Genomic DNA, 21,997 nt, shown 5'->3' with positions numbered 1-21,997 from the left:
AGACAAAGATTGCAAAAGAAGTCCAGGCTTAAAGATAGCCCCACTGAAGCTTTTACAAAATTATTATTTTTTTCTAAATCCTCTGTAACCAAGAGAAAAGCCTAAGATTTTCAAGAAAATTATTAGAGAGTACTATTTGGAAAGCATTCAAGATCTTGACCAAAAATCTTTAGATACTGATGGGCTTACAGAGAGGACCAGATATGTCACTCTCCTTTCATATTCTCCTTATTTGGCAGAGATGCCTCCAGTGCAGTAAGTTTAGAAAAGTACAGGAAAAAGACACATAGGAGAAAAAAAAAAACACAGGTGGAGGTATTTATTACAGGTATAAGAACTTTAATATAGGAAAGGAGAGGTTATACAACTTTTCCAAGTGCTGATGGGCCAACCACCAATGATACCAGCCAGAAGCATTAAAGCAGGTTGTTCTCAACAGAAATCTGGAAACCCCCTAAAATGACAGAAAATGTTTATTCCACCGAGGATAAACTGCTTCTCCTTCTGTTATGAAGAACTTCAGTTTAATAAACTTGTCACTGTTCACTGCTGTTTGCCTACACTGCCATCTTAGGGGCTCATGTTGTCTACAAGATTATCAAGAGCTACCTCTTCACGTTGCCAGTTTGAGGATATTCATATGGATGTAAACACCTTGGTTCTCATTTTAAAAAATCTATGAAAATGTCTCTTCCTCAGATCTACTTGTTACCAAAATTTTCAGTTATGTCACTTACATGTCTCTTACTGTAATGGTTACTTTTGTGTATCAGTTTGGCTAGGCCATAGTGCCCAGATATTTGGAAAAGCATTCTTTTAGATGTTTCTGTAAGGGTTTTTTGGGGGGATGATTAACATTTAAACAGGTTAAATAGGATTTTGAGGAAAGTAGATTTCCTTTGTAATGTGGGTGGGCCTCATCCAATGAGTTGAAGGCCTTAATAGAACAAAGACTGACCTTCCCCCAAAAGAGAAGGAATTCTGCAATATTGACTCTTCCTGGGTCTGCACCCTGTCCACTCTCCCTGCATTGTTAACCTCCATAATCAAGTGAGCCAATTCCTTAAAATAAATCTCTTTCTCTCTCTCTCCATATATATGTGTGTATGTACACACACACACACACGCACACACTTACACACGTCCATCCTACTGGTTCTATTTTTCTAAAGAACCCTAACTAATAAAGTTACTGTCTAGAAAGTGAATCAGTATGAATTTGTACTTCTAACCATTTTGTCTTAAAGGCATACTTAACCTTAATACTGGTAGATTTGTCAAATTTCTGCACACAGAAGGGATTCTCTTCTCCATTATCCTTCAAAGAGACCTGGAGTAGGGCTGTAAACAACTATTCTCTTTCTTGTGGTCCCGCCATATTGAACTACATTTGAGTAAGTCCTTGGTTGGATATGGCACACATATCTTCTCTTTATTCTTTTAATGGTATCTATTAATGAACAAAAGTTCTTTGATTTAAAATAGTGGAAGTGTGGGGAAGTGGAGCAAAACCCTCAAAACAAGTATAAAACTGGACAAAATTATTTTAAAAAATCAGTGCACTAGAAATCAACCAAACACGACAAGAAGTTGAGAAGCATTTACACATAAACACTGCTAGTGGGAAGTTTGTGGCTTTCTTGTCTTGATGCTTTCCCATCTTGCTACCTCACCCTTATTCCCAGCTTAGGTTACAGAAACCTGTCCTCTTTCTGGGTGGAGGGGATAGATTCACTTCACTGTGTCTGATAGAACAGCTAAAACATTATTTTGGAAGTGAGAGGGCCGTAGAAAATAAGTTAATAAATTCTCTATACATTTCTGGCTGACTAATAACTAGATATGTGCTGGAGATACCAGATAACATAGAGAAAATTGGAAGCCTGAGGAAATTTGCAGACTTGTTGAACCATTTAATGTGACCCTCAACCCACAATCAACTCAGAGGGCAGATGGTGGAAGCCTTATTCACGCAAGTGTTTTACATAATCACTGCCCAAAATACTGTCTGCTAAACTATATAGACACAGGGGAGATACCTAGGAGTGTCAGACTTAAGCAAATAAACAAAAAACAGAGTTGGCATATCTGTAGCTGTACATTATGGGGAACAAAATTTCACATTTGAAATCCAGGCAAGATAATTGTTTACTAAAACCAGTAATATTTAAAAGAACAAAACGCAATCCAGAGATTTTATAAAACAAGGGTATACACCTGGACAGTGATTTACTAGAAATCTTAGGTAGTGCAGTAAGGCAAAAAAGGAAAAGATAGATTGGAAAGGAGGAAAAAAAAACAAACTTTACTTGCAGATGATACAATTATGAAAGTAGTCACTCCTACGGCATCTATAAAATAGCTACTAGAATTTTGGGTGACTTTAGCAAGGTCGTATATATTCATAAAAGATACAGGTTGATATGCAAAAATATCAATTGTATTTCTCTATTATAAACAAAAAATCCAAGGACAAGTTCTTAAATGTTCTATTTAAGTATAGTATAAAACACTTAGAAATAAATTTTGATACAGTGGGAATACAAGATATGGGGGCACCTGGGTGGCTCAGTCTGTTAAGCATCTGCTTTTGGTTTAGGTCATAATCCCAGGGTTCTGGGATTAAGCCCCACATCTGGGCTCCTTGCTCAGCGGGGAGCCTGCTTCTTCCTTTCCCTCTGCCTGCCGCTCCCCCTGCTTGTGCTCTCTCTCTCTCTCCCTCTCTGTCAAATAAATAAATAAAATCTTAAAAAAAAAAAAAAAGAAGCACAAGGTCTGTATACCGAAAACTACAAATCAGTACTGAGAGATACTGTGCAGAAGAATACAAGAAACAAAAATACCAGAAATTTAAAAGATTCATTACCTACAGAGAGTTGGTGTGAATGGGATGGAAATAGTGGAGAGGTAAGAATGAGATAACAGGCATGAGAAGGGGGAAACACTTCATGGGGTTTCTTTTTTATGCCTCTGGTTATTACAATCATGGCATTGTGTTATATATCGTGAAGTAAATAATGAAAATCAACCAGTTTTTTTTTATTATTATTATTTTTTTTAAAGATTTTATTTATTTATTCGTGAGAGAGAGAGAGGCAGAGGGAGAAGCAGGCTCCCAAGGAGCAGGGAGCCCGATGCGGGACTCGATCCCAGGACCCCGGGACCATGACCTGAGCCGAAGGCAGACGCTTAACCATCTGAGCCACCCAGGCGCCCGAAAATCAACCAGTTTATAGAGGAAACCCAAATGGAATGAACTCAGTAACACATAAATCTGTCTTATAAATGAATAACATAACTATAAGGTTGGGGGAGGAGGGAACTAACAAGTGATGTTAGAAAATGTTTTTACTGTATATTGTAAAGTCAAAGGAAAATGAACTAAAAAACAGTATGTGCTGTAGTTAGTAAATTTGATTCTCACAGAGATATGAGTGTATCTGAAACCAATTTATGCATACACTAGAATTAAATTATTAAGAAAATATGGATAATGAGAGCCAGTTTTCTCATTGCCAGGGAACAAGTGGAAAGATGGAAACTTAGAATAAACCCTGTGGAGTTAGATTGGTACTGGAGGTACTGGTATGAATGCAAGTTTGTTTGTTTTTAATATATGTATTAGGTAGTTACAGAGATAAGATAGATGTATAAATGTGTGTTAGCATACGTAGATATATTTCCTAGCTTTACCTGTTGAGACTGAATGCGGTGACACGTCAGAAGCAATAAATAAATAAATAAATCTAGGACCCAGGTTGTATTTGTAAATACCGTTACCCAGTTAAGTGCCTTGAAGAAATGCATAGTTTCAATTCTGGGGCAGGGAAAGTCCAAGAGGAACCTGGAACATCTTATGGATTTAGCAAGTAAGGAAGTGCTCAGAAATGATGGGGACATGTTGAGAGGACCCGGGAGCCAATTTGAAAGAGTTTCTAATTGTCAAAGCTGGAATAATATGAGCAAAAAATTAATAATTATAATATTAGATTATCACTTACAAAATAAGATAAATATCATTTAGTTATGCTGACATAAATAAAAAATGGGGAAGAAAGAGTCTCTCTTCCCTAAAGTAAAATTCTAATTACTAAATGTAGAAGTAATGAGGTTAATAAGAAAATCACTAAGAAGAACACTTTAGTAATATATGCTATAGGCCAAATTGATTCATGGATTTTAAAATTAATTGGGAGAAGTGTGATGAGAAATGAAATATTTGCAAAGCCTTGAAGTATGTCCCCAAAAGGTACTTATTAAAGGCAAACCTATACAACTTCCCAGTGAAGAAATTCAGACATTACTGACATGGATTGATTAAGGTGGTAAGATGTGTCGACATTGTGTACTCCCTGATAGGATGCACTGAGAAGGCACAACTCCACTTCTGGGGCATTGCTGCCAATATGCATAATCCCATTCGAACTGTGAAAAAAACTGCAGGCCATCCTAAACCAAACACCCAGATACTCCAAAACCATTTATTGAAAAGAATATTTTTTTCTCTATTAAATTACCTCGAATTTGTTGAAAATCCGTTGACCACATATCTGTGTGGATATGTTTCTGGACCCTGTTCTACTCCTTTGATGTAAATGTCTTTCCATATCCATACCACACTGTTTTAATTATCATAACTTTTTAAAGTAAGTCTTAGTTTAAGTACTTCATATTTGCTCTTTATTTTAAACATTTTACTAGCTAGTGTCAGTCCTTTGGATTCCCATGTAAATTGTAGAATCAGCTTGTCAGTCTCCGTAGAATATTCAGATAGACGTATGATTGGGATTGCATGGAATTTATAGAGAAATTTAAAGAGTAAAAATCTTTAAAATACTGTCTTTCAATACATGAAAGATAGCTCTCATTTTTTTCTTTTTTTAGGTTTTTTTTTTAAAGATTTTTAAAAATTTTTATTTATTTATTCATGAGAGACAGAGAGAGAGAGAGAGAGAGGCAGAGGCAGAGGGAGAAGCAGGCACCCCGCAGAGCAGGGAGCCCGATGCGGGACTCGATCCCCGGACCCTGGGATCATGACCTGAGCCGAAGGCAGATGCTTAACCAACTGAGCCACCCAGGCGTCCCTCTTTTTTAGGTTTTTAATTCTTCTTCACAATAATTTGCTCTTTTCATTGTTCAGGTCTTGAAAATACTGTGTTAATATATCGTGAAGCATATCATAGTTTTGAGGTTGCTATAAATTGCATTTTTGTTTTATTTATTTTTTAAAATTGTTTTTCAAATTTTTAAAAAGATTTTATTTATTTATTTGTCAGAGAAAGAGAGAGCACAAGCAGGGGGAGCAGCAAGCGGAGGGAGAAGTAGGCAGAGGGAGAAGCAGGCTCCCGGCTAAGCAAGGAGCCCAATGTGGAACTCGATCCTAGGATCCTGGGATCATGACCTGAGCTGAAGGCAGACACTTAACTGACTGAGCCACCCAGGCGTCCCTATAAATTGCATTTTTTAAATTTAAGGTTGTTTGCTGCCAGTATATAGGAATCAGGTTGAGTAATATATTGGCCTTAATTTTGGCACCTATGGTATGACCACTTATTAGTTCCAGTATCTTTTTTGAATGACATTTGGATGACAATTAAATCTTTTTCTGAGATTTATAGCTACAATGGTGGCTAAAATACTGCAGTAAACCCCAAAGTCCAGGAGGCTTTTGTCTTATGCAGTATAGTGTTGCCTTTATTCCAGGAGAGGAAGGAATCAGACTTCTTCTCCAACTGCTTGGTTCTCCATCACTTTTAACTAAGGGAGTGTCTTCAGAATTAAAACTCCCAGCACGCTTTGCCAATAGGTTTCTTCTTGTTTCTGCCAGAAAGAATTGTGTTCATTAGAAGGAGTATGCCTTTATAATGTGTTATCCTGATGAAAATGAGGGTTGAAGAAGCAGTGCATCTATCTACCTTAAACAGTGGCGTCATCCTGAGAGAGAACTGGCTGTTACTTTTCTATTTGGTGTAAACCAAGCATGTGACTTAAAAATGGGGCACACTGGGACGCCTGGGTGGCTCAGTCCTTAAGCATCTGCCTTCAGCTCAGGTCATGATCCCGGGGTCCTGAGATCGAGTACCGCACGGGGCTCCTTGCTCAGTGGGGAGTCTGCTTCTTCTCCCTCTGTCTGCCGCTCCCCCTGCTTGTGCTCTCTCTCTTTCTCTGGCAAATAAAGAAATAAAATCTTAAACAAAACAAAACAAAACAAAAGACGGGCACCCCGTAAGGATGATATTGATACATTTCTCAATTTTCAACTTGGCCCCACTGTGTTGTTAATTATAATTACTGGAAGCTCCTTCCAAATTCTGAAAGGATATTTTTATTAGAATTTTAGTTTTCCATTATGTTGCGAGTTTTGTCTTTTAGTGTTTTTTTTTTTTTTTTTTTAAACTGAAGAGGTGGTAGAGCTTCCATCAAGAGAGCTAGTTTCCAGTTTAGACGTGTGTGGCGCTTGGTATAAGGCAAGTTACTAAACCTCACCTAGAACCTAAAGGGTTGAATAGAAGTTAAAGGTAAGAGTAGGGCAAAGAGTATATCAGGATGAGGGAAATATATGTACAAAGTCAAAATTTTAAATAAAAATTTCTGTCTCCTAGTTAGTTGTCTTGCTATATTCTGTGTATCTCTAAGTCTCTTAAAATAACTTTTATGAGAAAAAGATAAAAAAGCAAATAGAATGAAATTATAGGTATATGGATTTTAACCTTTAAATTGAAATAATAATAATTCATTTTTATTTTATTAGAATTTTGGCAGACAAATTTTCATATAAAATATTAAATAATGGCTTACTAGTCAGTTAATGTTATATATAAAATATAAGGGTCTTAAAAATAAACTATAAAATAAAACAAATAATATTATTGCTGATACATGGTATTTCCATTTCTTTATGGATTAAACATGTTTTTTGTATACTCATCTGGAAACCTGAGCACTATAATATGTTTGTTTTCAGGGAGAAAGATTAGTTTTTTTTTTTTTTTCTTTAACCTACCAACAGAGCATGCAAGAAGCACTTTTCCCTGTGACAGACTCACTGGTATTATGAAAATGTAAATGTCTTTGCTGTTGTTATGTTGGTTCTGGGATGAGGAGACAGCCTTGTCTTAGTAGTTCTTAACCTGAAAAGGTGCACTGATAAACTCATTATGCATTTGTCAGAGACCTCTACATGGGTTGTATAAAAGTTTATTATTTTGTTTTTAAAACAAAAAGCAAGCATAAGAATACAATGGGATGCATCTTGATCATGATTCCCTCTGAAATGATTATCTTTGTCTGAACGAACAGCGTAAACATTGAGCATAAACCACCCTGCTGAGGTCCACAGTCCACCTGATGGCCTCTATTTGCAAGCATGGCCATGTACTAAAAGGGTCATTGCTGCCATCTGAACTGTGCCTCCTACCCATCTAACCCTGCTGGAAGTCCTATGAGGTAGTGCTATATCCTTATTTTATAGGATATAGAGAAAGTGAAACAGGGAGGTTAATGACTAACCCTGATGTCTATGAATCTCAGCTAAGAACCCTCTTAGTGGGGATCTAGTGTCTATAGTTGTAACCTCTGCACTTCATTGCCTCCATTAGCACGATATGAAGCCTCTTAAGGGTCTTCTCATGTTTTCAACCCTCTATCAGTAAAAGCAAATATATTTTTCCCAGAAGCTTATTATTTTCAGCTCACATTCTAGTCTACTTTCAAGGATAATTAACTTATATTGAAGTTTTATGAGTTTCCACCGATTGTTTTAGGTGTGACATGCCTTAGAGAATTCACAGAGATATATTATCTGCATGTTGCAAAAGAGCGTTTTTTTTTTCTCTAAACATTGTAAGTTTTAAAAAGTTTTAAAGAGAATCCTAACATTTTTCAACTAGATAATTTCAATCTTAGAACATAAAATCTGAATCAAATTTTAATTCATTTATTTTTCTTTCTTTCCTTAATTAATAGTTAAGAAATAACTAGTGCTTTTTAAAACTGGGAGAATTTATTCTTTTTTTCTTGTTCCCAGTGATTAAGAAATACTTTGGCAGAGTGCTCTAGAAGTCTTATATCTCATAATCTTCTGACGATTAGATCACAGATGGAATGTTCTTTGCTAGATGTCTTATTTAGCAAAAATATTCTATTCCTCTGTTCTTGCTTTTTATGGCATCTGTTTTTCCACGATGGATAATAAACGTCTTTGATAATCTTTATAGTTTGATAAGAAATTATTTGGAGAAAGAAAATTTTAAATGAAATATATCTGACAGACATATTTGATAATATTGGCTTTCTTTGAGTTTCACGCACCTGACTTATTAGTGTCCTATATATGTGTAGACAACTGCATATTGCCACTGCTAGTCACTCTAAACCTTTCGACATTGATTTCCACCATATACCCCAAATGAATGGTGAAATTTGGTGGCGAAAAAAGGGGAAATATTTATCCCTTCCTGTTACTTCTTAAAGATCAGCTCATTGTGTGACTAGTAGGTGCAAGATTATATGCCAAACACACAAAAAAATCATGTTTGATAACCAGTTAATTATGTGTACTCAAAAGTAAGTTTAGTACAAGGCAAATTGTGATTCATGTATGTGCAGTTCAAAGAGTTGTAAGTTGTGAGTGTGAGTTTAATAAGAAAATGATAAAAATTTAAGGAAATGATAGCATGCCAGATGGGGCTTGGGAAAAAAGTATGATTTGTATCAATCCATTTAATTAAAAGAAAAGAAAATATTTTCAAAAAAAAGGAAGAAAAGAAAATATTTTCCATATCCAGGCATTTCTTGGAACTTGGAAGAAAATGATAAATGAGTCACAGTCTTTATCTAAAGAAATTGTCAACTTATGGGAAGAAATGGAGACATAAACAGACAAATACAGTGCAGTGTGTTAGTTTCTGGTTTAGAAATGTATGTGGTAAGCTTTCACAAGGTTGAGGTACCAAGTGTTGATAAGAACCTGAAGGATGAATAGAAGTTAAAGGTAAGAGTGGGTCAGAAAGTATACCAGGATGAAGTATTACATATACAAAAGCCAAAATGTGAAAGAAAACATATGTTCAGCTAGCTGAAATAAGACACACATTATTTCAGGGCGTGAAGTGTAAGATTTGAGTAAGAGGAGATGAGGCTGGTGAGGCAGAATATAAATAATGGTGTCAAAAATGCCAAGGAGGCTACACTTTCTTCTAAGAACAGGTGACTCCTGACAATTGAAGGGTGACATGATTAAATTTGTACTTCAGCAGAATCACTGATTAAAAGAACCCAAAATAAGTGAGAGAAAGATAAAGTCTGTTTTGAGAATCCAGGTTCATGAAGAAAGTATTCAGAAATCAAAATGGCATTAAGTCTACAACAAAAATATTAAAATATAGAATAAAAGAGGGGAATTCCATTAAATTTCTAGGAAAATTATTGTCAATGCACTGTTACATACCATGCTAAAATTTCAGTTAGGTTTTGGGTAGGAACATAGTTTTTCAAAAGTGGAATACCTCAAAAATTACCCTTCATATATAGGGAGGCTACCATAGAATGTGATCCAAAAATGAGAGATAGTAATAGAAGGGAAGGAAGAGGGGGAGGCATGGTGAGAGAAGAGTGGAAGAAGGAAGAAATAAGACAGACATAAGATCTAGGAAAAGGAGATGATAAAGAGAGAAATAAAGAAATCTCCACTGTTAACAGTGAAGAGAATGTCCAAGATGAGAAAAGGGCAACTCATACAACTGGGGTAAGAAGATAAGAGACTCCTCAAGATTGCCCTAGGGAAAAAAAAAAAAAGCAATGGATCAATTGCCTTTTGTGCCTGACCATATTAGGTGAGTCCTATAATTATTGATTGGTATTTCAATAAAACAAAACAAAATAAAACAAAAAAAGCTAAATTAAAGGATGAAGCAGTTAGTAACTTCAGAAAAAAAGATGATGGGCAAGAAGGAAAATGTAATCATATTGTACAATGTAAGTTGTTAATTGAATAACATTTACTAGTAAAATAATGCCAATAATGAAATTTGATTTAACCATATATTTTAAACTAACATGAGGAGGAGAACAGAGGGGTCATGTGTTTTGGGGAAAAGGGGACAGTGATATGAAAGAACAGAATTTCCTTCTTTTATATTTGGAAGATATTAGATACTGTATAATATTAGAAAACCAAGTAGCATTTATTATTTAGCATTAAGAAGTAAATAATAGGAGAAGCATCCAGAGAATGCACAGTGGTTGACTATGGATAGTGGACTTTGCAGGTAGAAGTAGTGGGGTAAGGTATTGATAATTTTTACATTTTAGGCCATATAGAACTATTTGACTTTTTGAACTAGGTATTTTAGTGATAAAATGAACAATGAAAAATAAACAGATTTTAAGATAAAGGACTTATAAAAAATTAAAAATAAAGGACTTATAGGCTTATATGGTAACTGTCATTCTGAAAGATTTAGCAGTGAATGATCAGAAATGGAGGAAAATAGCTTGAGATTATTACCAGTTACTTTTAAACTTTTTAAGGATTTGAATATTTGAGCATGCGTGGAGGCGGAGGGAAAGGAAACAATGGTGCTGGAAATATTAAGATAGAAAAGAAAATCCCGCTAATTGAACCACATCCCCGGAAAGCGTTTAAGACTATAATATGCATACACATCCTTTTAATTAGTTCTCTTTGTTTTCTTCAACTATTGTTTAATAGTAGTAAAGAAAAATCTTCTACCCTCCTCTTTGTTTTCTCCATTCCACCTTGTTTGTAAATAATAACCTTAAGCATGCCATTGGGTTTAAATGTAGTACTAGTCTATATCTAGCTAAAGAAAAGTTACCAGTTGAAGTGAAAATAGTTATAAGACCCCAGAGTATCATTCAATGTGTGTAAAAGATTTAGAAGACAAATCTAAATGCAGTATGTAGGGTGAATATGAAAGAGAAAAGTAGTTCAAAGAGATGGTTCTGACTCCTGGGGAGAAGGCTCTCCCTGAAATCACTGAGGAGACTTGGGAGAAACTAAGGAGGACAGATATTGCCTTCGTATTATAGGAGACAGATAAAAGATTGTAGAAGACAGAACTTTTCCAAATGAAGTTTATGCTGTATTTTTTCCCTAAATTCTTGGAAACTTAATGTTCCTATAAAGGTCACATTTTGGTTATAAGAAAGGGGGTTCCCTTGAGGTTCAGCCTTTCAGTTTTCCTGCAGAAGCTCTTCATTTTGTGATACTCAGAAAGATTGGAGGTTTTGCATATCCTTTCTTTTATCACTTCCCTCGAGGAAGCCATTTTTTACCCTCTGTTCTTCTCCAGAAGTACTGAAAGAGTCTACTTTTGTATGTCTTGTGATTTCCTTCTTTCAAAGTAAAACTGACTATCCCCAACATCATTCTCATAACAAAGAAAATGGCTGTACTTTTAAGTCAAAATAAATCACATATTTTCTTCAGAATCTTCACTGCTAATTAATCTTAGCTATTTTTCACAAGCCCACACTGCATATTTGAACAAAACTTTCATTACTTCCTGTTACCGAAGAATTAAGTTAGAAGTTGTCTTGTTTCCTCTTAGAAGGTTCCTATTAGATAAACCAGAGCAGATTCATCTGTTTGCACGTTTCTCTAGGGTACACGAAGATGACTTGCAAAACACAAGTTTGTTGACACCAACAGATGTGGGTTCCCATCATGGCCTTTCCATTGATTAAATGTGCCCTCAGGGATGTCCTTTATTTTCTGTGAGGACATAATATTACCTGCCTCAAAGGAGTATTGTGAAGACTATGTTCTTCTTGAGGGCTGATGTGCAGTCTCTTTTATTTTTATTTTTATTATGTTTGTTTCTGCACCTACCATGAGACCTCACACCTACTAGGTAACTCAACAAGTGGCTTTTCCCCTTAACTGAATGATCATGCCTGTGATATATAAATGTGGTGTCTGGCACAAGTTGAAGGTCCCATGAGAAATATGCCTTCCTTTCCTTCTTGAATTATCTATGAAAAGGCTAATGGCTAGTTTACTCTGTTTTATTTATTGGAAAAACTATATTATCCCTTTGTGGTCTAGCCTGACAAGCTTTTGAGATGATACTCTTCATATGAGAGAGTAAAAGTAAGGATTTTTCAAGGATTTTCATTTTGTATTGTTAAAAAACATACAATTCTGTTTGTAAACTGGAGACTGTTTCAATTATGAATAAATAACCAGAGATATGTTCTTTTCACTTGACTTAGTATATAATATACATATAAGACAATATTCCACCGAAAGGAGATTCAGAGTCATGCTTTTGAAGCTCTGTGAAAGGAAACCGATCTCCCTTCCAGTGTCCAAACTCAGGCCAATGCTGAAGAACTAGATAATAGGAATGAAGGAGAAGGTTTGTACAAACTTGAAAAATTTCAAATCTTAGCCTTTGAAGGCTGCATTGTTGTAACCCTGAAGTCTGATATGCTAAGCTAGAAGGAAGCAAAGGCCAAGGGACATGGTGGAGAATATGGCATATTTGTAAGGTTAGGATAGGGTTGTCTGAGAGGGCAAATGAAAAGCATAACATAAGGTTGAGGAATATGGATACAATTTATTTTAAGTATCTTGAATACTTGCAATATGCCAGGCGCTATGCTGATTATTAGACAAAAAAGCAATCCTTGATTCAGTGAGCTTATATTTAGTTAGGGGACAATGCATTACAGTGAGTGCCTCTATAGAAAATATGTTTTTAAAAAAGTTCTATTTGAGGAAATCACTAGTCTTAAAGAATGAAATACAATTTCACTGGGTAACAAAAATCGCTGGAAGAAGGAGCACTTGCAACTATATAGGGGCTTCAAAAGACAAGGCAAGAAATATAAGCAGTGCTCAGATGAGAAGTAACCCTAGATGCCATGCAGAGGAGTTTGGATTTGAATTTTTTGAAAATAGGATCAAGAAGAAAATTATTATGTTCCTTTCCTTTTGGAACTAACACTGGTAAAAAGGTGGTGTATGGATCTGAGGGTGGTAAGATTAGAGTCATGAAGATAAACTATTCTGCTTTAGTGTTATTAATCAATTCTTTAGTCAAACATTTATTGATTGCTTACATAGTGCCAGGCACCAGGTAAGCTAAATTTCTTTTTAAAAAGGACTTTAATAAAGGCAGTTACAGTAGATCACAGAGTGGCTGAATATTTAGAAGGTTGAATTGATAAGACTCTGTCATCATTTTTGTAGGAGGAAGATCAAATTTTCAGGGGTCTGAGGCTGGCTAGTTAGGATGGTGTTAGTGGTCATGGTGAGATCTAGAAGTTGTTACCTGAAATCTTAGGTTAATTGAGAGAAAAAGGAAACGGGTATAGTCTGAGTAGGCAAGCCAAGATAGATAGGTGAAGAACACAACCAGGAAATTCAGTCAGAATAATATATGGTACCAGTTTTCAGCCTGAGATCAGTCCTAATAGAGCCGGAGTGAGCTGAGTATAATAAATAGAACTGAAGTCCTGCTATATGACAAAAGGAGTAATTCAACACTCAATCTAGGATAAGGGGCCATTTAGAGATCAGAGCAGAGAGGAAAGTAGGAAAGAGCATGTTAGAATTCAGGTGCCACAGGACCACCACATGGTAGAACACAGCTTTCTCTTTAAGCATCCTCTCCTAACAAATTACATGAGAGCTGCCCTGTGTAGGGGTTTAGAGTGCACGCGCAGGCGTGTGTGTGTGTGTGTGTGTGTGTATGTGTGCGTGTGCGTGTGCATGTGTGTGATGATTGCAGCACAGACAAAAGGCTAAGGCTAAACCATCTAAAGTGTTCTTGTCATTCTTAGGCCAGGTGTCCACCGTGGTGCAGTGCTCAGAGCGATGCTCAGAAGATTAAACGGAAAAATTCTGGCCAGGGCATTCCTTCAATGTGCACAGTGAACCTTAGTTCCCAGCTGTCTGCTGTTCCATTAATCCCTGTTGTGGGATGGAGGCTAGAATTTCTGGTGCTAAGCATCTGTTTGTGTTTCTGTTGTGTGGAGAATTTGGAAAATGCAGAGGGTGACTTTCTCTACCTGTGAGGCCAGGAGAATGTTTTGTGTGACCTTCTTCTATGAAAAGATTGAAAGATTTAAAAATGTGTGTGAAGGGGGTAGCCACATATATAAATTACATCTGCGACCATGGAGTGTCCATGGGGAAGCTTATGGAGTTTAGTTTTCCATTTTCTCTCTCCTTCCATCCTCCCTTCCTGCCTTCGTAGCTCACTAACTTCCTTCCTCCTTTCCTTCCTTTTTTATCAAGAAATGCATTTTTCCTGTGAGTTAGCATAATACTGAGGATATAAGTATAAATGTGTTCTGGCCTCAGGAAGTTCTCAAACTTGTGGAAAAATGGCATGTGAGTACCACAGAGACTTACATACTCTGAGACCTACCAGTGGCATAGGTCTGTTCCTATGGCTCTTCCTAAAGAAATAAGGGAACACTTCACAAAATAACTTTCAACCTAGATTCTTTAATAGTGTTTTTCACCCTAAGAAGAGAGAGAAAAACATCCTAGGCAGTGAACAGCAAGGAAGAGAAGTGTAAAAATATATGATGTGTTCAAAATGATTTGCTCATTTTGTGGTGTTGGAACATAGGGTGTTGGAATATGATTTGAGGAGATGTTAGAGGTTATCCCCAGATTATGAATGAGCTCATTTATCATGCAAAGTACGGAAAATTATAAGGAGCATGCAGACTATTTTACAGAAGGGTGACATGATCCAATTCGGTGTATATGATTTTGAGTTCTAGATCTTTTTTTTCTGAAACCTGGTATTTTAGATTTGGTGGCAAATCCGAACAGCATGGCAGGGAGTATACTACAAGGTGATAAAAGGAAGGGGATTGACTGGGTAGGTATTTCTTAAGTGGAATTGCTAGGAATGGAAGGATATAAGAGAGGAATACTTTAGATATTTGGGAATGAAGATCAGTGGCTTCACTTGTGTGTTCTTTCAAGACTTAGCTGTCTACCACATTCCCCAAACTAGAAGACACTAAGGATAAAATGTTGAATAAGAGACTGTACTACTCTATTAACCAAGCAACCTGGAAAGCCTTGATAAACTATAAATGCAACCACAAAAGGCCATTCCTAAGTAATTGAATGTCTCTGGTGGTCTCATTCACGCACACCATTGGCCTTACCTCTAATTTCAGATATGGCTGCAGGGGATAGTTTTTAAGCATCCAACTTCAAGCATATGCCACTTGTAACTTCACTTTCTCTCCTGAGATGTCTCATATGGTACAGAAACTTGCAGGAGTCCTCCCATCAGACATCCATGACCAAAGGTGTGGAAAATCCAGAATAAGTGGCAGAAGATGGAGATGATGAATATCAAAGCCCTAGGACCAGTTGCAGCCAAATTATTTCATAAATCCTGCATTACTAAGTCTTTTAAAGAGACCATGACTTGCCTCTCGCCTGCACTTTTGTTCTGTACATGTATGCTTGAGTTAACACCTCTGGAGGAAAATCTCAACGAGAGGGAAAAAGCTCTGGTGGATAAATACTTGTCAAGGTCAATCTTTAGTTAGGTTGATAATTCTGAGAAACATCTTACTTGCTGAAGCGAACAGGAATTAAGCACCAGTTGGCTTCCGCTTCAGTGAGAGGGGAACACGAGCAGGGGGAGTGGGAGAGGGAGAAGCAGGCTTCCTGTGGAGCAAGGAGCCCAATGCCGGGCTTGATCCCAGGGCCCTGGGACCATCATCTGAGCCGAAGGCAGACGCTTACCGACTGAGCCACCCAGGCGCCCAGTAGCTTTTCATTCTTTATCTTTTTTTTTTTTCCCTTCATTTATTCTCAGGCTCTGGTTTCATATGGGTCCCTAAAACCACCAAATATAAAAACCAATAGGCCATAGACAATATTGAGGCTATAGACAATATTGAAGAGAGAGGATTTTATGAGCAATGCAAGCTAACAGTGAGCGTATGCAGTTGCTAGTTATTTTCTACCCAGAGCAAACTGCTCAGATGGACTTATCTCGAGTCACCTTCCAACTGAGAATATTTACACTTCCAGTTTAACTCTATTCCTAATTTAATATCATCAAAAGTTTTCCTTGCTAAAAATAAAGATTCTACACTTAAACTATTTTTTTTTTTAAGATTTTATTTATTTATTTGAGAGAGAGAATGAGAGACAGAGAGCACGAGAGGGAAGCGGGTCAGAGGGAGAAGCAGATTCCCTGCTGAGCAGGGAGCCCGATGCGGGACTCGATCCCGGGACTCCAGGATCATGACCTGAGCCAAAGGCAGTCGCCCAACCAACTGAGCCACCCAGGCGCCCAACACTTAAACTATTTAATTGACTTCCATTTGCAAGTCATCTACTTATGACTTTGGACCTTATAAATGTCAAGATTTTTTATCAGACTGGTTGAGTGGAAAAGCTGTTTTATTGTCCAAAAAAAGTGACATTGAAAGTCTTTTCCCACCCTGAATAACATGACAACAACTTTATAGAGAATTTTCCCAGATGTGCAGATTCCTTTGGAACTTTTCAAGAATTATGAGTATCAAAAAAGTATTGAGATATATATCCCCACATATTTAGCCTCCTTGATAAGCCTATAACATTAAAAGTAAACAAATAAAGCATAGTATAGTGAAATTCAGAGTGCAAATATTAAAGCTATTCAGCAAATTTTAAATCATTGGGTTATATTTGTTTGCTTTTTCTCTCTATTTCAGAGATCAGAAGAAGGAAGGAAAATTGATATTTTCACACATTTTCTGTTATTGAAGAAAATAATGATATTACAGACCATGAAAAATGATTTTCATATGGATGATTTTTATGGTGATACTTGATAAGATTTGAGAGCTTAATGCTGAGTTATAACACAGTAAATTCCATGGAAAATGCATTGAATTGTGAAACTATAAATGGACCATATTTAGCAGGCAAGGCAATCATCATATCCACATTATTTTCATACTGCGCATATTCCATCATGCTTTGGAAGCCACATTTAAAATGCAGAGCAGAAATGAGATATAATATGTGAAGCAGTAAAAGACTTTTATACAATTTAGTCATTAGATTTCTGGTCCTATTTAAAGGAACATGACTGTATTTTATAGCAAGAATTATTACTTACAGTAGAATTTACAGTTATAAAATCTATGCCAATTGTATAATCAAAATTTTATCAATTCAAATAGAACCAAAATCTAAAAAAGCACTAAAAATATGTATGGATTTGATTGGTATGAAAATATTAACGTTTGTTAGCCACGGTGTCATCATCTTTTGTTTCCTCACATTCCTGCATAAAGCAATTTTAGTACTCATGTGTTTTATTTAATAGGTAACAAGTATATTTGGGGGGGGAAATTTAGGATGTTTTTATATGTTGAGTTGTATCATACCGAATGCCATTGAAATGGCAAAAATATAGGTTAAAATAAAAAAAAAAAAGTGGTTTTCCAGCTAAGTCATTCAAAAACACAGTTAGTCTAATATTTTTTATTGAAATATATTCAGAACAAATACCACTCTGGAGAATTTCATACCAACATTACAGAAGAGATTATTTCCAATATGTATGTCTGCTATCATTTTTATCAAGAACTCTGATGAATTTATCTAACTGTATGTTTGCCATTTCTAATTTGATATATAATAGATGTATTAAAATTAACATGGCTAAAAAAGAACTTGATTATTCCCTAACCTACCAGTCCCACAGTTACCCCATGTTAGTAAATAGTGCCCCTGGCCAGTCTTCTAAATCAAAACCAGGTAAGTTATCTCTGATTAAATTCTTTTTTTTTTTTAATTTTTTAAAAATTATTTATTTATTTGAGAGAGAGAGAGAGAGAGAAACAGCATGAGAGGGGATAGGGTCAGAGGGAGAAGCAGGCTCCCCGCTGAGCCGGGAGCCCGATGTGGGACTCGATCCCAGGACTCCAGGATCATGACCTGAGCTGAAGGCAGTCGCTTAACCAACTGAGCCACCCAGGCACCCTCTGATTAAATTCTTTTATTAACCAATATTCATTCTATCTTCAAACCTTTATGATGAAAACTCTCAACAATTGGGTATAGAAGGAATGTATCTCAACATAATAAAGGCCATATTGGTTATGTCCATAGCTGACATCATACTCCATGGGGAAAAGCTTTCAGCTTTTCAGGAACAAGACAAGGATGTTCATTCTTGCTGCTTTCATTCCAACATAGTACTGGAAGTCCTAGCCAGAGCAATTAGACAAGAAAAAGAAATAGAAGGCACCCAAATCAGAAAGGAAGAAGTACAATTGTCTTTGTTTACAGATGACATGGTATTATATATAGAAAACTCTAAAGTCTCCACCAAAAAACTGTTAAAACTAATAAATTCAGTAAAATTGCAGGATATAAAATCAATATACAAAAGTCTGTTGTTTTTCTATATACTAACAATGATCTGTCAGAAAGAGAAATTCTGATCTATCAGAAAGGTAAATTAAGAAAACAGCTCCATTCAAAATAGCATAAAATATTAAAATAACAAATAATTTAAAATTTAACTGAGGTTTAAGTCCTGTACCCTGAAAACTATGACATTAATGGAAGATATTGAAGAAGACAAAAATAAATGGAAAGATATTTCATGCTCATGGATGAAAGAATTAATATTGTTAAAATGTCCATACTACCCAAAGCAATCTACAGATTCAGTGAAATCCCTGCCAAAACTCTGAGTGGTATTTTTCTCAGAAATACAACAAACAATTCTAAAATGTGAATGGGACCATAAAAGTATGCAAATAGCTAAAGAAGTCCTGAGAAAGAAGAACAAAGGTGGGAGCATCACACTCCCTGATACCCAGATGTATTGCAAAGCTGTAGTGATCAAAGCAGTCTAATATTGGTATAAAAACAGACACACAGATTAATGGAATAGAATAAAGAACCCAGAAATAAACGCACACATATATGGTTATTTAATTTATGACAAAGGAGCCAAGAATGTACAATGGAAAAAGGACAATCTCTTCAATAAATGGTTTTGGGAAAACTGGACAGCCACATTTGAAAGAATGAAATTGGATCCCATCATACACCATACACAAAAATAAATCCAAAGTGTTCTAAAGACTTGAACATAAGACCTGAAATCATAAAACTTCCAGAAGAAAACAGTGGGTAAGCTCTTTGACATCAGTCTTGGAAATGATTTTTTGGATTTGACACCAAAAGCAAAGGCAACAAAAGCAAAAATGAACAAGAAGGAGTACATCAAACTGAAAAGTTTCTGCACAGCAAATAAAGCTACCAACAAAATGAAAAGGAAACCTACAGAATGGGAGGAAATACTTGCAAACCGTATGTCCGATAAGGGGTTAATATCCAAAATACATGAGGAACTCATACAACTCAATAGCAAAAACAATCTGAAAAATGTAGAGGAGGAATGAACTTTTTATTAAAAGAAGATGTACAAATGGCCAATAAGTACATGGAAAGGTTCTCAGTATCACCAATCATCAGGGAAATGTAAGCCAAAACCACAGTGTGATATCTCACTTTCCTTGGAATGGCTATCAAAAAAGGCAAGAGATAACAAGTGTTGGCGAGGCTGTGGAAAAAAGGGCACCCTTGTGCACTGTTGATAGGAATGTCAATTAGGGCAGCCACAATGGGGCAGTATAGAAAGTCCTCAAAAACCTAAAAGTAGAATTACCATATTTTCTAGCAATGCCATTTCTGGGTAGAAATCCAAAGGAAATGGAAACAGGATCTCAAAGAGATAGTTGAACTCCCATGTTCATTACAGCATTATTCACAATACCAGGATACAGAAAAAACCTAAGTTTCCGTCAGTGGATGAATGGATAAAGAAGATGTGAAATGTGTATATATACACACACACACACACTAGAATATTATTCAGCCATGAGAACAAAGGAAATCCAGCCATTTGTGACATGGATGAACCTTTTTTTTTCAATCATGTTAGTCACCATACAGGACATCATTAGGTTTTGATGTAGTGTTCCATGATTCATTGTTTGTGTATAACATCCAGTGCTCCATGCAATACGTGCCCTCCTTAATACCCATCACTGGGCTTACCCATCCCCCCACCCCCCCCTCTAAAACCCTCAGTTTGTTTCCTGGAGTCCATAGTCTCTCATGGTTTGTCTCCCCCTCTGATATTCCCCCCCTTCATTTTTCCCTTCCTTCTCCTAATGTCCTCCATGCTATTCCTTATGTTCCACAAATAAGTGAAACCATATGATAATTGTCCTTCTCTGTTTGACTTATTTCACTTAGCATAATCTCCTCCAGTTCCATCTAGGTTGAGGAAGTATTGGGTATTCATCCTTTCTGATGGCTGAGTAATTTTCCATTGTATATATGGACCACATCTTCTTTACCCATTTGTCTGTTGAAGGGCATCTCAGCTCTTTCCACAGTTTGGCTATTGTGGACATAGCAGCAATGTCAACAATAGACATGGATGAATCTTGAGGGCATTACGCTAAGTGAAATAAGTCAGACATAGAAAGACATACTGTCTGATATCACTTATATGTGGAATATAAAAAAGCTTAACTCATAGAAACAGAGACTAGAATAGTAGTTACCAGGGGTTGGAGAATGGGGGACATGGTGAGATATTGGTCAAAGAGCACAAACTTCCATTGTAAGATGAACTAATTCTGAGATCTTATGTACAACATGGTGATTATAGTTAGTAATACTGTATTCTATACTTGAAAGCTGTTAAAGAGAATAGATCTGAAATGTTCTCACCACAAAAATGAAATGATAAGTTTGTGATATGATGGAGGTGTTTAGCTAATGTTACGGTGGTAATCATTTGCAATATGTAAGAGTATCTAATCAACATGTACATGTTAGGCTAACAGAATGTTATATTTCAATTATATCTCAATAAAGCTAGGAAAAAATACTTTATGATATATTAGTGTTTATTAAGTTGATGCATCTCAATTTTTACAGCCTGATCTGACCTATCTATTATATCTATTAGTTAAGGAAGCACCCTGAGAAAGAAAACTTGTTTGTATTACATACCACATATCCCTAGTACATAATAAGTATGTACAAATATTTGTAGAGTTTATGAATACATTTTTATATAGGTCCTTATTAAAATACTTTCTTCATAAAGTACTTCTATTTTGTCTCACAGTATGGAAAACTGTTCATTAAGAAATACTAAATTTCTTTATATTCCTAGTATTCAATGTGATGCTCAGTATATTGAAGGACAAAATAAATTTTTGTTTTTTAAGTTACTTAAATTTAAAACCTGTTACTCTAGCTTAATAAAGATGATCAAAACACCACTAATGTATCATTGCTTCCATTTGTTTACACCCCTGAGAAATGAAACTATTTTTTTGAGATGCAAAAGGCACAATTGCCTTATGAGATTCATGAGTTAATTAAGCTGGCACTAATTCAAATACATACCTGTATCCATAAAATTCCAATTCATAATTCATGTATAAAAGTTAAACTTTTAATTCAAATTCATAAATTGATACAGTTATAATATTTATAATTTTTTTTTCTAATTCAGACAAAATTCTGACTTTGATGTTAGGTAAGACCATAGACAAAAGGAGACTGAATTTTCTCTCAGTAGTAACAAAGGTACCACTTGCCTGGCCCCTGTTTTCAGTAGGGAGATGGTAAGTATTCTTTGTCCACATTGCAGAATTTGATATTTCAGTAGGTTAGGTTATACGTCTTATACATATATATATATATATATATATATATATATATATATATATACATGCACACACATATGTAAGATACTTATGTAAGGTATTGGTATGTGTCTTTTACATATCTTCAACCATGTTAAGACTTTAATTGTGTTTTGTTTCTTAGCATAGATTGCCATGCTGACTATGGCATTTTGCCCTCGAAGTATAACTTTATTTGTATAGGGATGGAGTGTTGTTGATTCAACATAAATCCTACCATGACTAATTTTTTCCA

The sequence above is a fragment of the Neomonachus schauinslandi genome, chromosome 2, assembly GCF_002201575.2.
Source record: "Neomonachus schauinslandi chromosome 2, ASM220157v2, whole genome shotgun sequence".
Classification (NCBI taxonomy): domain Eukaryota; kingdom Metazoa; phylum Chordata; class Mammalia; order Carnivora; family Phocidae; genus Neomonachus; species Neomonachus schauinslandi.
Note: the sequence above shows the minus strand (reverse complement) of the source record.